Source organism: Ursus maritimus, unplaced genomic scaffold, assembly GCF_017311325.1.
Source record: "Ursus maritimus isolate PB19 unplaced genomic scaffold, ASM1731132v1 scaffold_8, whole genome shotgun sequence".
NCBI classification, from domain to species: domain Eukaryota; kingdom Metazoa; phylum Chordata; class Mammalia; order Carnivora; family Ursidae; genus Ursus; species Ursus maritimus.
This window is the reverse complement of record NW_024426996.1, coordinates 39,190,601-39,209,139: the sequence shown is the minus strand read 5'-3', so window position 1 is coordinate 39,209,139 and position 18,539 is coordinate 39,190,601. Positions and strand designations below refer to the sequence as shown.

Below are 18,539 nucleotides of genomic sequence, written 5' to 3'. Positions count from 1 at the left end.
TGCACCCTGACTTGTGAATGCCAGTCATGACCACCCCTGGGCCTCTCACCGTTTGTTCCAGGGACCCCTGCCCTCTTATAAAAGAGTATTGTCGATCCTGTCTCTTCATTTTCTGAATCAACACAACAGCAAATATCTGCCTCCCTCTGTGCTTCCCCAGAAAAGCAGACAACGCTTCCTTCTCCCTCATGTAACTTGACAGCCACCGTGATACCCCTTCCCTCCTCTCTGGAAGTAGAATCTCAGTCCTTAGTCTTTTTATGACATGGCACTGGAGAGTGCGGCCAACCTGACATGTTGCCAACTCCTTCGTTAAAATGTACTGGGATTACTGGATGCAGTAAAAATGTGATAGCCACCGAATGCTTGTGGATCACTGTACTTCTAGTAATCTTTTTTTTTTTTTTCCTAAAAGAGGAAGTGATAGAATCTTAAGCAGTCTCCACACCCAGCGTGGGATCCCAGTGCGGGGCTCAATCTTACAACCCTGAGATCATGACCTGAGCTGAAATGAAAAGTCAGATGCTTAATGGACTGAGCCCAGGAGCCCCTCTAGTAATCTTTTTTTTTTTTTAAGATTTTATTTATTTATTTGAGAGAGAGAGCACGAGAGTGGGGTGAGGGGCAGAGAAGCAGACACCCCGCTGAGCTGGGAGCCTAGTGTGGGACTCAATCCTGGGACTCTGGGATCATGAACTGAGCTGAAGGCAGACGTTTAACTGGCTGAGCCACCCAGGCGCCCTCTAGTAATCTTTTTTACTGAACAGTTTCTTAAAAGTATTCTGATGTTCTAGAGCTAAGAAAAATGTTGTGAAATTACCTTCTAATTAAATTACAGGATTCAGACAGTTGCGGTGAACTGTGTCCTAATATATACTATTTACATACCTGCTTAAAATCAGAACTTGACGTAAACATTAGGTTTATTTAACTAAAATGTTTCAGTCAACTCACTGAGCAGTGTACTCTGGATTGTAGGAGGTGTGTATACGAAATATACGATACCTAAAGAAAATAAAAAATTTCTGAAATCGGTGTGCCTGGCTGGCTCAGTCAATAGAGCATATGACTCTTGATCTCAGGTTGTAAGTTCAAGCCCTGTGTTGGGTTTGGAGGTGACTTAAAGATAAAATTAAATTAAAAAAAGATTTTTGAAAGAAATAATGAAGACGTGATTCCCAGGGTCTGTCCAGAGGAACACTAGTCATGACAGATATCAGAAAATCAACTCTGGGAAGCACCCCATATTCTCTGCTCTTTTTGAAAGTGATAATGATATCAGCATATTGAGACTCTGAAAGGTCTCATAGTAAAGAAACATATTGAACTTTATTTTACCTGGATTCTCAAATGTACTGGCCTTTGAATAAGAACCTGGTACCAACCATAGAGTACATTCTGAGAAACCCCAGACCAGGGATGCCTGGGTGGCTCAGTCCGCTAAGCGTCTGCCTTCGGTTCAGGTCATGATCCCTGGGTCCTGGGATTGAGTCCTGCATTGGGCGCTCTGCACAGTGGGGAGCCTGCTTCTCCCTCTGCCTGCCTCTCTCTCTCTCTGGCAAATAAATAAATAAAATCTTTAAAAAAAGAAAGAAAGGAAGGAAGAAAGAAACCCCAGACCAAGACATTTGTGATGCTTAAAATGAACTACAATAGGGAAATTCTGTTTCTCATTTGGAAGCATACCATATAAATCCAATGCAGATAAGTTGTACACTTCTATTATTTTAGGTTTAGAATGAAATGAAAATGTAAGAATTGCATCCTTATGACAAATGGAAAATGAATCAGATTTGCTTGACTTTACCCAGTGATTTTTAATTTTTAGAACCTTCTATATAAACTAGCAGTTATGATGATGCAGCCATCAAATGGCATGTAATTATATCCATGAAATAATGGTTAATGTGCACCCTTTTAAATGAAAAAAAAATCCCTAAGGTAATTATTGGATGATGAAAATGAATTAATTCAATTCAGTACTTAAGGAATGAAAATTACTGTGATCCCTAAAGCAGTCTATATGTACATATAGATTCTTTCATGTGAAAAATTGCAATAGAAAATTGCTGAAATACTAAGAAAATGCCTTTTATACTATAAATTCAGTCTTACAACTTAAGACGGTGAATTTCCAGAGAGGCTGGTAAGCGGATGTTTCATGGCCAGTAAGAGATGGGATCAGGATTTGGGCCAAGAACTCTTTGTCTCTGGGGCCCACACACTTAACCCCTAACTAGAGCTGCAGCCAGTAAAAAACAAATTTAGTAGGAATAACCTTTCTTCCTTTTCCCTTCCCTCCCTGCCCCCCACTGTCCCAATCACCCAATGAAAGTAGATTTGTGTTATAAAATTCTAAAACACCATCTTAAATACACTAATGTTGGAGATGACTTTGCTAAACTATATATACTTCTAATGAATGGCCATTGTATCTTGGAATATTTCACATTAGCCTTGCAGAGGTGTTCTGTCTTACTGCTTTGTTAAAACTGCTTTGAACTTTTAGACCCCATCTGTACAAAAATATTCACAGTGAGGGTCGGTGTTACTTATGAAGAAGATAGCTGCTAGTGATGACCATGCACTTAATCCAGTTGATTCTGTGGAGACAAGGCAGCCCCCAAATCATAAACTGATCATAAAATAGTTTATTTAATGGATATTTGTAGGCCCATGCTCAGGTTTTCATAGTGGTTGTTGTGCCATAGAATTGCAGATATTTCATAAAATTTAACTATTTGCTTTTCTGATGTGAGAGATCTTATACCAAACTTTGAGAGTAAAACTGGGAAACCAAGTAAGTCTAACTCCTTTTCCGATTTATAAAATTTCATTTCCTATTAATGTTGCTTTGTTATGGTTTGCTGTCAGATGTAAGGTGAGCCTAAATGTAATTACTGAGTCTTTTCATAAAATTAATCCTGGAAAATTAATTAATTGTCCCAATCAATAATAAAATAATCATAAAAACAAATTTTTAAATTTTATTTCAGATGTAAAGATATTTCTGACAGGAAATGTATTTTGGAAATGAGGAGGGGGAGAATTATTTTTTATAACTCAGGTGTGACCAAGGACTAAGACTTTGAAGTATATTGTAAGCTTCTGCATTCTGACTCCTCCTCTGAAGAGAACTGGTGTTCTTAGGCCTAGAATCTCTTTTTCTTGTGGTAAGAAGGATTTGTTGTTGGATGGATAGTTCCGATAGGTATTACTGTTCTTTTACCTTTCTCATAATAACTAAGGCATTGCTGAAATGGCCTTTTCCAAGTAATTCTTGAAAAGTGCATTGACATTTAGACTTTGACACGCATTCCCAGATAATGTGTGTGTATACTCATGCCAAGTGATTGCCTATATAAAGTGTGGGACAGAGTGCCAGAGTGCCCAGTTCACCAGCAGCTGTCGAACGGGGCCAGCTGTACAGACGATCCACCGAAGGAGGCCATTCTATGCTTGCATGAAGCCTGTCAAGTTCTCTCAGCTAAGGCTTCCATATTCTGGGGTCCTCCCCAAGGCTGTCTTTATCCCTTCCTTAACTTTGTATTCAGCTCCTTCCAAGTTCTGTTCACTTTCTGTCTCCTTCAACAATATGACCAATGCAGACCAATGTTATATGGTGGCTACCACCATTCTGGACACTGGAGCAGTACTAAGAACTGTGTCAGCCTCCTTGGCTGAACTTACAGACCACCCATTAGTTAAATACACAAGTATCCTATTGTTACTATAAAAAACACCTAATTTAATTTATCTTTATTTATTTATTTTTAATTTTTAAAAAAGATTTTACTTGTTTATTTGACAGAGAGAAAGCACAAGCAGGGGGAAGGGCAGAGGGAGAAGCTGGCTCCCTGCTGGGCAGGGAGGTGCATGCAGGCTGGATCCCAGGACCCTGGGATCATGACCTGAGCTGAAAGCAGATGCTTAACCAACTGAGCCACCCAGGTGCCCCATAATTTATCTTTAATTATAGTTAACTCCCTTGGTTCCAGCTCAGCTGAACACCACCAAATCCACCTTGACTTCAGAGCAAGTGATGATTTTTTTCCCCATCAATAAATTCTGACATAATCTAAGATGCTGTATGTAGCTTGAAAGCTAGATTTGTGGGTCCAGACTGGGGATAATGATGTCATAACTGATACTTTTAGAATTTTGCTATGGTCTATTAGAATATTTCTGATTAGAGAATTAGGGATTAGATATTTCTGCAGTGGGGAAAAAGCCAATCAGTATAAAAGGAAAAAGGAAGAGTTTCACCTCAGAAATAAGTGAAATGTAGCACAAATTACTGTTTGACCATTTATAATAATGCTGCCACGTGTAGAAATCAGGTGTCAATTACATATTTTGAGTTTTGGACAGTAATAGAGAAAATATTCATTATTTCATTGGTCAGCACCAAAGACCAGTGATACGATATAACAATAACTGTAGCATCTTAAAGAGTTTTTTTAATTTAAAATTTTTAATTGACTCATTTTATATAAGGTCAGCTCTTTTAATACTTGCCTGATGTTCTTCGATGGTCTTCAGAGACTACTGATTATAATTTTTTTAAAGATTTTATTTATTTATAGACAGCAAAAGAGGGAACACAAGCAGGGGGAGTGGGAGAGGAAGAAGCAGGCTCCTAGCGGAGGAGCCTGATGTGGGGCTCGATCGCAGAACGCTGGGATCACGCCCTGAGCCGAAGGCAGATGCTTAACGACTGTGCCACCCAGGTGCCCCAACTGATTATAATTTTTTAAAATTACCCATTGATGGGAACCAGAAGTAAGTGTTATGAAAATCTCTGGCTTATTTTCCTGAAAAAGTAACTACTAAAGGGGCGCCTGGGTGGCTCAGTTGGTTAACCATCTGCTTTTGGCTCAGGTCATGATCCCAGGGTCCTGGGATTGAGCCCCGCATCAGGCTTTCTGCTCAGTGGGGAGCCTGCTTCTCTCTCTCCCTTTTGCTGCTCCCCCTGCTTGAGTGCTCTCGCTCTCTCTCTCTCTGTCAAATAAATAAAATCTTAAGGAAAAAAATAACTACTGAAAACATACGAACGTTCTGAAATCAAACCCTCCAATTTGTTTTGTTTTTACCATTTTTAAGTGTTATGATTTCAATTCTATTGCACACACTTCCTTTTATTTTTTAATTTAAATTCAATTTGCCAACGTATAGTACATCATTAGTTGCAGATGTAGTGTTCAGTAATTCATCAGTTGCATATAACACCCAGTGCTCATCACATCACATGCCCTCCTTAACGCCCATCACCCAGCTGCCCCATCCTCCCACCCGCCTCCCCTTCTGCAACCCTCAGCTTGTTTCCCAGAGTCAAGAGTTTTTCATGGTTTATCTCCCTCTCTGATTTCTTCCCATTCAGTTTTCCCTTCTTTCCCCTATGATCCTCTGCACTATTTCATATATTCCAATATGAGTGAAAGCATATGATAATTGTCTTTCTCTGATTGACTTATTTCATTTAGCAAAATACCCTCCAGTCCCATCCACGTCGATGTAAATGGTAGGTATTCATCCTTTCTGATGGCTGAGTAATATTCCATTGTATTTATAAACAATATCTTCTTTATCCATTCCTCTGTTGAAGGACATCTTGGTTCCTTCCCCAGTTTGCCTAATGTGGCAGGATACAAAATCAATGCACAGAAGTCAGTTGCATATCTATACACAAACAATGTGACTGAAGAAAGAAAAATTAAGGAATCGATCCCATTTACAATTGCACCAGAAACCATGAGATACCTAGGAATAAACCTAACCAAAGAGGTGAATGATCTATACTCTAAAAATTACAGAACACTTATGAAAGAAATTGAGGAAGACACAAAGAGATGGAAAAACATTCCATGCTCATGGATTGGAAGATTAAACATTGTTAAAATGTCTATGCTGCCCAGAGCAATCTACACATACAATGCAATCTCTATCAAAATACCATCGACATTTCTCACAGAGCTGGAACAAATAATCCAAAAATGTGTATGGAACGAGAAAAGACCCTGAATCACCAGAGTAACCTTGAAAAAGAAAACCAAAGCTGGGGGCATCACAGTGCCTGAGTTCAAGCTGTTACAAAGCTGTGATCATCAGGACAGCATGGTACTGTCTTTTAAGTAATAAACACAGTGAAAAGAATTTAGCTCTGGTTTGAGGACACCAGGCCTGGTACAAAGCCTTAGGGATGGGAGGCACCTAAATGACAGTCCCCTCTCCTCTTAAGTGTGATAGAACGCATTGTCGTTCCAGGGACCGCTCAAGTTTGAAGGCTTCTTTGCAGGCTGTTGTCTTTTTTGTGATTGGTCATTGTTCTATCCACTTTCTTAGTGTCTTAACATCACAGCCCAGGGCAAAGGGGTTTACACCACTTCTTCCGCACTTCACGCTCCACCTCTGAAAGGCCAGAACTGAAGATAGCCACAGGAAATGAGATAGTTACCTTGCACATCTTTAACCTCATTTTTATACCCATATTTCTCTGTAGACTCTGGCCAGCAGTGGTCCGGGGGTTCTGATACCCAGATAGAGACTCATACCTGTGTGTTTTGTGCAGGTATTTTTCCATACACTTTGCAAGCTTTCAACTTTTCTTTTCCCTCAGGGCTCCTGACTCCAGCTTCAAAGATACATTTCCCAAGACATAGACAAGTTAGTTCATCTCTCTATGCCTCAGGCTCCTCATCTGTAATACGGGGATGTTAATAGTATTGACCTCATAGGGTCATTGTGAGGATTAACTGAATTAATATTTGGAAAGTTCTTAAAGCAATGGTGCATATAGTAAGGGTTAAGCAATTTTAAAAAGGGGTGGGGGCGCCTGGGTGGCTCAGTTGATTAAGCGTCTGCTTTCCGCTCAGGTCGTGATCCCAGGGTTCTGGGATTGAGCCCCACGTCAGGCTCCCTGTTCACGGGAAGCCTGCTTCTCCCTCTCCTCCCCGTTCATGCTCTCTCTCACTATTTCTCTCTATAAAATAAAATAAAATAAAATAAAGTAAAATAAAATAAAATAAAATAAAATAAAATAAAATAAAATAAAATAAAATAAAATAAAATAAAATAAAATAAAATAAAATAAAATAAAATAAAATAAAATAAAATAAAATAAAATAAAATAAAATAAAATAAAATAAAATAGTAGGAGTGGGATGATGTGGATGAATTTGTTATTGAAGAAGCAGAATTGAGCGGTATTACCTAAAATACCTGTCGGAAATGCTGGCCCTGAGCCTGGGTCCTGACTGGATGAAGTAATATGTAGAAAGATGTTCATAGCAACTCCTTTGGGACTCTTCATAGTAGAATTTAAAAGGAGACAGGAGAAATAAACAAAATATATGGCAATGGAGGGAACTGGGGGCAAAGCTTATGCCAAGAGTTAACAGTTATCTTCTGTATCTAAGAAAGGCTAAAATGTGATTCTCAGTGGAGAATACACACACCCACACCCACACATAAATAGAAAGTTACTTATATAAAGGTACATAAGTTTTTCTAAGCACCTGACTTACGTGTTTTCTCAACTTCTGTGGAGAAGGGCACTGGCCACCTGCTTTGTTAAAGAAAGCAGGCGCCACCTTTGTGTGGCCTGTGCAGGGGGCTGCTGTGCGGCCACCATGAAGCTCGGAACCCTTCCGTGTCGCCCCACGTGCTTCTTAGGAGCCCGGTGGCAGAAGACTTACTGTGCCCTTGGCGTGTCTCTGCCTGACTGTGCCCAGCCAGGGCCTGGCCCTGACGTTCCTGGCACAGGGCTTGGTCGCTCATTCACTCCGATGGCCGCCCTTTGCCCCAGCTCCCTCGGCCAGAGGCAGCTCAGCTGTAATTTGCTCTCAGGCTCAGAGGTGCAGCCCTGTCAAACTGCAGCGCGTGTTTCTCTTGTAATCCACAGACAAGAAGAAAGGAGGTAAATTCCAGCCTTTTAAGAAGTTGTTTGGCAGAAGGAAAAAGAAAGACACTTTGTTGTCCCAGGAGGCATCAGCAGGGAGTAAGAGTCACTCTCCCCGGAGTGTCAGCAATGGGACCTTCTCTTCAGATGAGGAGACCCTGGCAGACAATCTAAGGTAATAATTTATACTCCCCCCCCCCGCCCGTCGCCCCAGACCTTTGGCAGCGTCCCAAATGGGGAATGGGATCCCAAAGGAGGGGAGGGTGGAATCACAGGTGTGTTGCATCTCTGGGAAAGTGGAAGACTTGGGGTTCTTTGTGCGTTCTGTGTGGAGAAGGCACCTTGGGGAATTGGCAGAGAGTCTGGCCTCATTTTCTGGGAGAGCACAGGGATCTGCGCCTTCATTTCGCTGCCCTCGCCACTGGCGTGGCTCGACAAGTTCACCTGGATAGAAGGAGACTGCATTCCCGTGTCCTGTTGCTTGGCAAAGAGAGAGGTGATCCTAGATTAGATTGTACGTCCATGTTGAGAACAGAGACTGCTCAGGCACAGAGTGGGCACCCTTCATACCTCTGGTAATCTCGAGCAACTTCTGGAACCTGTCATGGAGCTTCTGCTCTTTGTTTTCTTCTTTTTTCTTTTTCTTTTCTTTAAAGATTTGTTTATTTGAGAGAGCGTGAGCATGCAAGCATGAGCGGTGGGAGGGTCAGAGGGAGAGGGAGAGACAGAATTGCAAGCAGTCTCCAGATGAGTGTGGAACCATTGGGGGCTCAATCCCAGGACCCCAGATCACCCCCTGAGCTGAACCCAAGAGCCAGATGCTTCACGAACTGAACCACCCAGGCACACTTGATCTTTGTTTTCTATGTTTCTCCATCTCTCCCCCACCTTCCTCTTCACCCCTCCCCTTTCTCTTCCCCTCTCTCCGGCCCTCCTTTCTTCAGCTTCCCCCCCCCCCTTTCCTTCTTAGAGCACAAACACTAAATCTGGCCATGACAGTGTCAAGAACTCAGAAAAGCAGCGTCAGGAGGTACTTTCTCACCTGAGTGCTGGGAATTGAAGTGAGAGTCAGAGATGGTTAAACTCAGCTACTGACAGCTTAGAAGTCAGCTCCTCTGAGAAGCCTTTTCCCACTACCTGATCTGATTTGTTTACCCTTGCTGGCATTCCCCTAGCATCACGCACCTGGCTCCAGCAAAGAACTTGTCACTTTCTATGGAAATTACTGATTTGCCTGTCTGTCTCTCTCATTTGACTGCCAGTTCCATGAAGTCAGGGACCAGGTTTTATTCAGTCTTGTATTAGGTGCTCAAAAATGTTTCCTGTGAATGCCGGGCGCCGCACGAGTTGCCCTAATACATGTGGAAGGAATGGATGATGTAATCTGTGATATTTTTTGCTGTGATTCAAAGACAGACAAGAACAAAACATCCTCTGTGTTGTATGTCAGTAAGTGAATTCTAACAGACTCTACAGTTGAGCACAACTTACAGAATTCCTAGGCAAACAGGACACATTCAGCTTGGCAATGCTCAGCGACAGCATTTGTGGGTCCTGACTGATACTGACTCTTTTCCTCCATGGGCCTGTATTTGTTTCCTATTATCTTTAGTAAGAAAACTGTCGAATTTAACTGAAGGAAATTATTTCACTGAAAGGGAACACAGCTAGCACTGAACTCACCCAGTTGTTGGAATGCCAGTATGTACTGATAGATGCTTGAGTATTGTTCAGTATGAATTTTTCATTTTACTTCCGTTCCTTCAGTTGTAAAATAGGAATGTGACGCTTTTTTGCCTCACAGTGTCAGAATGAGGTATAGGTGCTAAATGTGGACAACTAGTAGTTTAATGCAAAATGAGGTTGAGTCTAGAAAGTTCTCCTTTGGAAGAACTGTTCTGTGAAAACACAGCCTGTCCTTTTTATGGTTTTGCCAAGTCTCTGATTTTCTTACTGAACGACTTGGGACTTTTAGAGGAGCCTGGATCCTGGGGGTTCTCCTCCCATTTAAGTTCTATTCCATATTGGTTCAAACAGCTACATTTTAATAAAATACATGTTAAGTCCCCTGTTCTTATGACTGGCTTTTGTTGATAAACCTATATTTATGAGACATACACTATATTTTAATTATTTAACAGTTGTTTTTATATTAAGGAAGCTGGAAGGATAAGCTTTGGGTGAAGAGTTTTTTTTAAATGTCCCTTTAAATATTTTTTAAATTAAAAAGATAAGAAAACAGGAGTCATTTAAAACATACATTCCCCTTTTCTTCTCGGAAATTGACCATTGCAAAATAACTCCACCTGCAAACTAAGTACTATATCCATTGCTTACCTTGCTTACCGTATAGCTGAATTTCTGATTATTCGCCCTCTTTACAGATGGAGAAAATGAGAGATGTTATTTCCAACACTTCTTTTTTTCACTGAAGTATAATTAACATGTTTCCAACAATTTTTATTTTCAATTTACTGCTCAATTAATAAACGTGTTACTTTAGATTGGGTAACGATTCACAAATTTCTGTGCATTTTATTTGCTATCTCCAAAATGGACAGCTCTCACTAAAACACAAAACTCAAAATTCTGCTAGCATGGTGGGTAGAGGTTCTAAGGTGGCAAATTTCAGCCCAGGGTGAGGGAGAATTTCCTAAATACCAGAGCTGCCTAAAACTGGAGAGGCTGGGTGTGTGCCAGCAGGGGTTTGGACTGATGAAGGGGAAATTCTGCACTGGGTGAGAATTTAAAGGAGTTGAACTTTAACATGTTGTCAAACTCCAAGAATCTGTAATTCTAGAAATGTCTCCATGGCCAAAAATAGCTCATTATTGATCTGCTCCTTCTGCCTGAAATTTCTCATTTCCTTTGGGCTTTTAAAGCATACTGTTCTTTCTCTAGGTTAGAAGCATTTATTTCTCCTAGGCTGCTACTTTTAAATTATACATGCCTGTGGGGAAAGCAAAATAGTAAATCAGGTTCAGTTTTTAACAATTTAATGTGACTTCCTTTATTTATTAAATACAACTAAAATTGTGTTTCCCCAAATGTGTTAAATATAAAAAGGGGGGGAGGGTCAGCTTGGCAAATAGGTTTGGGAAATTCTTGGCCAAAACAAATAGGATCCTTTACATAGGACTTTGCAGACCTTTTACTATGCTAATGTGCCCTGGGAATCTCTGAGAAGGGGGATGTAGTATGGAACATTTCCAGGACTCCTGTGGCCACAAACCTTTTTTTTCCACAGAATATCCAATGGCATATATTAAAGCTACCACTTATTGAACTTAATGCAGTGTGTTTTGCATAGGTGAACTCATAATGTTCACATGCTCTGAGATTGACATTATTATCCCCATTACGTTTTTTTCAAAAATTGAGATTAAAAAAATTGAGATATAACGGGCATATACCACATTAGTTTCAGGTATACAACATAATGATTCAGTATTTTACTTACTGTAAGATGATCACCACAATAAGTCTTATTACCATCTGTTACTATACAAAGTTACAAAAAAATTCTTGTGGGGTGGGGGAGTGGGATAGACCAGTGATGGGTAGTAAGGAGGGCACGTATTGCATGGTGCACTGGGTGTTATACGCAACTAATGAATCATCGAGCCTTACATCGGAAACCGGGGATGTACTGTATGGTGACTAACATAATATAATATAATAAAAAATCATTTAAAAAAAAATTCTTGTGATGAGAACTCTTCTTAGCGTCTTTCAAATATATAATACAAATAGTATATACAATACATAAAATAATATATATAGTACAATATATTTAGTACAATCGTGTTATTAACTGTAGTCACCATGCTGTACATTACATCCCCATGACTTATTTTATAATTGGAAATTTGTACCCCTTCACCCATTTCACCCACCCTTTAACCCCTCCCCTCCGGCAGCCATCAGTCTGTTTTCTGTATTTATTCATTTTGTTTTGCATGTTCATTTCTTTTAGTTTTTAGATGCCACATATAAGTGAGATCATACAGTATTTGTCTTTCTCTGTCTGACTTACCATAATACCCTCAAGGTCTGTCCATTACCACAAATGGCAAGATTTCATTCTTTTTTATGACTGAATAGTATTCCTATGTGTGTGTGTGTCTGTGTGTGTCTGTATGTCTGTGTGTGTGAGAGAGAGAGAGACACATCTTATTTATTTATCCATTGATGGACATTTAGGTTGTTTCTATATCTTGACTAGTGCAAATAATGCTGCAGTGAACAAGGGGTGCATGTATCTTTTCAAATTAGTGATTTGTTTTCTTCAGATAAATACCAGTAGTGGGGGTGCCTAGGTGGATCAGTCGGTTAAGCATCTGCCTTTGGCTCAGGTCATGATCCCAGGGTCCTGGGATCAAGCCTGCATCCAGCTCCCTGCTCAATGGGCAGTCTGCTTCTCCCTCTCCCTCTGCCCCCCCCCATGCTCACTCTTTCTCTCCCTCTCTCAAATTAATAAATAAAATCTTTTTTAAAAATTAAAAAAAATAGGGGCGCCTGGGTGGCACAGTCGTTAAGCATCTGCCTTCGGCTCAGGGCATGATCCCGGAGTCCTGGGATCAAGCCCCACACCAGGCTCCTCCACTGGGAGCCTGCTTCTTCCTCTCCCACTCCTGCTTGTGTTCCCTCTCTCGCTGGCTGTCTCTCTGTCAAATAAATAAATAAAATCTTGAAAAAAAATTAAAAAAAATAAATACCAGTAGTGGAATTGCTGGACCACATGGTAGTTCTATTTTTAAATTTTTGAGGAACCTCCATACTATTTTCCATGGTGGCTGCACCAATTTATATTTTGACCAACAGTGCACGAGGGTTTCCCTTTTCTCTACATCCTTGCCAACAGTTGTCATTTCTTGTTTTGTTGGTGATGGCTGTTCTGACATTCAGACCTCATTGTGGTTTTGCTTTGCATTTCCCTGATTGGTGTTGGCGAGCATCTTTTCATACGCCTGATGGCCATGTGTATGTCTTCTTTGGGAAAATGTTCAGATCCTCTGCCTATTTTTTCATCAGACTGGGTTTTTTTTTGTTTTTTGTTTTGTTTTGTTATGTTTGGTATTGAGTTGTATGAGTTCTTTAGATATTTTGGATATTAACCCCTTTTCAGATATATGATTTGCAAATATCTTCTCCCAATCAGTAGGTTGCTTTTTCATATTGTTGATGGTTACCTTTGCTTTGTAGAAGCTTTTTAGTTTGATGCAGTCCCACTTGTTTATTTTTGCTTTTGTTGCACTTGCCTTTGGAGCCAGAACTGAAAAATCATCACCAGGATTGGTGTCAATGAGCTTATTGCCTATGTTTTCTTCTAGTTTTATGGTTTCAGGTCTTACATTCAAGTCTTTAATCCATTTTGAGTTATTTTTGTACATGGTGTAAGATAGTAGTCTAATTTCATTCTTTTGCATGTAGCTGTCCAGTTTTCCCTACACCATTTATTGAAGAGACTGTCCTTTCCCCATGTATATTCTTGCCTCCTTTGTTGTAAATTAATTGACCACTTATGTAGGTGTTTACTTCTAGGCTTTCTATACTGTACCATTGATCCATATGATTGTTTTTATGCTGATACCATACGGTTTTGATTACTCTAGTTTTATAATGTAGTTTGAAATCAGGGAGTGTGATTCCTCCAACTTTGTTCTGGTTTCTCAAGATTTAAGGAATAAAATACTTCGTAATAAATTTAATAAAAGAAACACAAGGGGTTGCCTGGCTGGCACAGTCAGAAGAGCAAGCAATTCTTGATTTCAGGGTTGTTAGTTTGAGCCCCATGTTGGGTGTAGATACTACTAAAAAGAAAATAAATAAACTTAAAAAAATAAATGTAAAAATATAAAAGAAACACAAGATTTGTACCCTGAAAATGACAAAATACGATTGAGAGAATTTTAAAAGATCTAAATGTAAAAACATCCCCATTCATGGATTGGAAAACTTAATATTGTTGAGCTGGCAGTACCCCCCAAACTGATCTACAGATTCAGTGCAATTCCTATCAAAGTCGCAACTGACTTTTTTACAGAAATCGGCTAGCAGGTTCTAAAATTCATATGGAAATGCAAGAGACCCAAAATAACCAAAACAATCTTGGAGCACTCACACTTCTCAAGTTTAAAACTTACTACAAAGCTACAGTAGCCTGTATCATGTGGTACTGGCATAGGGTATATAGATCAATGGAATTTAAATGAGAGTACAAATGTAAACCCTCACATTTGTGGTCAACTGATCGCCACCACGTGTGCCAAGGGAGTCAATGTGTAAAGAATAGTCTTTTTCAACAAATGGTGTTTGGACAGTTGAATTAGCCACATGCCACAGAATGAAGTTGGACTCCTTTCTTACACCATTGACACAAAAGTGAATTCAAAATTAATTACAGACCTAAATGTAAAAGCTAAAACTATAAAATTCTTAAACGAAAACAAAGGAGTCAATCTTCATGATTAGATAATGATTTCTTAGGTACCAAAAGCACAGATGACAAAAGAAAAAATTGGTAAATTGGACTTCCATCAAAACTAACTTTTGTGCTACAAGCAACGCCATCAAGAAAATGAAAAGACAATCCACAGAATGGAAGAAAACATTTGCAGATCATACATCTGATAAGGGACATATTCAAAATAGGTAAGGAACTCTTATAACTCAGGAATAAGATAACTGAAACAATGTTAAATGGATAAACTATTCGAATACACACATCTCCAAAGACGATATTAAAAGGTCCATTAACATATGAAAACATACTTGCTCAACATCATTAGTTATCCGGGAAATGCAAATCAAAACCACAATGAGATATCACCTCACGGCCATTAGGAAGGCTATAATAAAGAAAGACAGGCAGTAACGTGTTGGTGAGAATGTAGAGAAATTGGAGCCCTCATGCATTGTTGATGGTAATGTAAAATGGTACAGCCATCGTTTTGACAGTTCCTCAAAATGTTAAACATGGCCCAGCAATTCCAATCCTAGGTATATACCCAAAAGAAATGAAAACACGTGTCTACACAAAAACTGTACACATATGTTCATAGCAGCATTATTCATAATAGCCAAAGAGTTGAAACAATCCAAAAGTCTATCAGAAGATGAATGGATAGGGGTGCCTGGCTGGCTCAGTTGGTAGAGCATGCAACTTTTGATCTTGGGGTCTTGAGTTCTAGCCCCATGTTAGCATCCATGCCAACTTAAAAAAAAAAAAGATGAATGGATAAATATAATGGGTTGTATATCCATAAATGGAATATGATTTGGGAATAAAAAAGAATGAAATACTGATACATGGTATGATATGGATAAAATTTGAAAACATTATGCTAAGGGAAAGAAGTAAGTTAGAAAATACCACCTAATGTATGATTCCATTTATATGAATGACTCAGTTAGACAATTCATGGAGACAGAAAGACTAGTGGTTGGCAGGCATGGGGCGGGTTGAGGAGGGTGGCTGTTAATAGGTATGGAGTTTTTTGGGGGGATGATAAAAACTAAGCTTAGGTGGTAGTGATAGTTGCCCAATTCTTTGAATATACTAAAAATCATTGAAATGTATCCTTTGAATTTTATGACATGTGAATTATATCTCAATAAAGATTTTGTTTTAAAGTAACAAACGTGGCAATGACGAGGTCGTATCTGGCTAAGTGATAAGTTCATATTGGCAGGGGAGATTCAGGGTTTATCCTGCTCTCCTAAATCCCCAAAACAGGAGGTAGAAATGTGGGGCAGAACAGAAAAGGATAGTTCTGTGTTAGGACATCACTGCAGAGTAGAGCAGGCTGGTTGGAAGGAGAAGCAGCAGCACCCACTTACTTGAAGGTGTTGAGCGCCCAGCACCGAGGGAAACGCTCTGCTTGGAGGGACAGAGGACATGGAGGAGGAGCTGTGGGTCTGCTTGAGACTACCTATTGGAAATAGTTGTCTGTGCCTTTGAGGAAACACAGAGTTGTTCCTTTGGCCACACATGTGTGAATCTACAAGAAAGGTGATATAGACATCAAGGGAATGGGCTCCGTCAGAAAGGACTGCCCCACATGTGTTACCATGACAAAACTGTTAGAGTCTACAACGTTGCCCAGAATGCTGGAGGTCCTGTTGGACAAGATTCTTGCCAAGAGAATTCATGTATATCTATCAAGCACATTAAGCCCACTAATAGCCAGGATAGCTTCCTGAAACGTGTGAGGGAAAATGATCAGAAAAAGAAGGAAGCAAAGAGAAAGGTCGTTGCTTTCAAGTGCCAGCCTGCTCCACCCAGAAAAGCACTTTTTAGAACCAGTGAAAAGGAGCCTGAGCTGCTGGAATCCATTCCTTTAAATTCTTGGCAAGATAGATGCTTAAAAAAAAAAAGACATCTGGACTGTAAAAAGAGAAAAAATTGCCTATGATTGACCCCATGCAGCCCCTCTGCACACACACATACACACAAAAGGAAACACAAATCCTACTCTCTACTTATCTGATGCCCTTACTTAGTAGTCTCATGCACACACACATATACACCAATGTTAAAAGCCTAAGATAATCTTTAGTCCTGATCCAATACCTTCACTTTACAAATGGGGATGCTGAGACTTGAAGAGATCACAGCGGGGTGCTGTTAGTGTTAGAGGTGTGATTAGAATCCAAGTCAGCTGATTTTGCACGCGGCAGTCCTTTTGTCTGAAACAACACCATTCCCCCAACTCATTACTCTTTATCCTTCATTTTTCTACACAAATGTGCCTTCCTCAGGGAATAAGCTTACTCTGCCCCCTCAGCCTAGATCAGGCCTCCCCGCCATTGTTTTCTCCATTTACCTTTCCATAAGGGTAGGCCCGCATGGGCGTTCACTGTATTTCTAGACTCTAGAACTGTGCCTGTCACATAGCAGGCATTCAGATTATTCATTTATTGAATGTACAAATACTGCTCTTTTTTGCCATATTGACTCTTCCCACTGTACATTCAGTGTTCATCTACTTCACTCTTCAGTTTCGCACCATGGTAAAGAGTCTCACTCTCCCCTTGACCCACTGGGAAAGGAAAATTACACAGCGTAGTAAGACAGCACATCATCAGTGAGATTGCCGTGGGGCTCGGGCTCCCTGGTACCCGTGTTGAGCCTTTGGTCGCTCGGCCTTGCCGCTTTTCAGCAGAAGTCAGAAAAGACTTAGTGACTTAGACAGTTATACTCTACCCTTAGGAACCTGGGATGTGCTGATCGAACAGGGACGAGAGAAGAGGCACAAGACCATTCAGTGAGTGAAATTTAGGGACTAAGCCGGAGAATGAGTGGAGCTGGGCCGAGTAAGTGTAGAGGGGATGGAGGTTGATGGATCTGCAGTTACTGGTGACACAGCGCGTGGGAGAACAACAGAGCGGGAGTCAGCGTCTCTTGTGGACGCGGTTGCTTTCACTCCTGAGCTGTGTGATCTTAACCAAGGCAGCCCCTTCATCTGTGAAATGGATATGCTCTCTCTCCGGCTTAGTATGAAGGCCAAAAACCCCACATGTAACTTTCCACTATCTGCTATAAAACAGCACTTTACAAACACAGGGTAATATTATTACTGCGATAAAGATGGTGTTGATACTAGTTTTCTATTTCCAGAGCATAGACCAAGACTGACCTGACTCAGAAATGGTGACTAGAGAGGTTTCTGACAAGGTCTTTCTTCAGGTGGAGCAGCTGAGGAGGGAACAGACCGCACGTGGAGTCCTTACAGAGCTTCCTGGGCAGCTTAGACAGTTGTTCGTCCTATGCGACGGAGGCACAGGACTGAGCTCAGGGGCTGGAGTCAATGACCCTTTGACTTCCAGTTCTAAGAAGGTGTGTTTTAAGATTCCAAAATTCCCTCCTCTTCCTTGAGTGTTTTTGTCTATCCTGTTTCCGTTGTAATTGTTAGGTAATCGGTAGTCCGTGGCTTGTGGAGCACTATATATTTTCATAGGATACCAAAGTCCGGGGTGCGTCTCCAAGATGCCACACGAAATAGACTCTGACTCCAGTCTCTTCCGGCAACTCCGGTTTGTTTGATGAGGATACTTAATTGCTCTTTAGCATTTCATTTGAATGAGACTCACGGATCTGTTTAGAAGAAAACTGCTGATCAATTGCAATTGCCCCAGTTGTCATGGAAACAAGCTGCAGTGGGACTATAATTATATTTCCTTATTCCTGAAGTGAATCCCTAATCATTGCTATGGTAATTACCCAATATCTGTGGTCCCAAATTACATGATGCTTGTCCAAAAAAGACAAAGGATAAGGAGTAGGGGGCCTGGCCTGAGACATGTGTGAACCGAGCAGCTGCAGAAAGCCTTCTCCTTTTTTGGATGGGGAGAATTTCCTGCTGTAGGCTCACGCTCCAAGGTTCGATGATGTCAGTGGCATCTTACAGTGTGCCTGGTATGTAGAGTAGTGGCTAGAAGCCTGTATCAGGTAGGATGATTTCAGCTGTAACAAGAAACACAACTAGTATCTTCAGCAGTAAGGAAATAGATTACCTGACGTATCTGAAGGTCCGGAGGGCCTGGGCTTGGGCATCCCAGTAGCATGGGGAACCACATCCTTGGCTGTCAGGCAGCGACACACGCCAACAAGAGGGAAAGTCAGCCGCTTGCGAGAGGA

The 18,539-nt window shown here is 40.6% G+C and overlaps 1 long non-coding RNA gene across 1 annotated transcript in view; it reads left to right on the top strand.

The window, feature by feature from the left end:
* Positions 1–8,066, top strand: part of LOC121101520 — a 212,476-nt gene extending 204,410 nt beyond the window's left edge. The window contains exon 4 of the long non-coding RNA XR_005833528.1: positions 7,901–8,066. This is a non-coding gene — a long non-coding RNA (uncharacterized LOC121101520). The remainder of the gene's footprint in view (positions 1–7,900) is intronic.
* Positions 8,067–18,539: the final 10,473 nt, after the last annotated feature.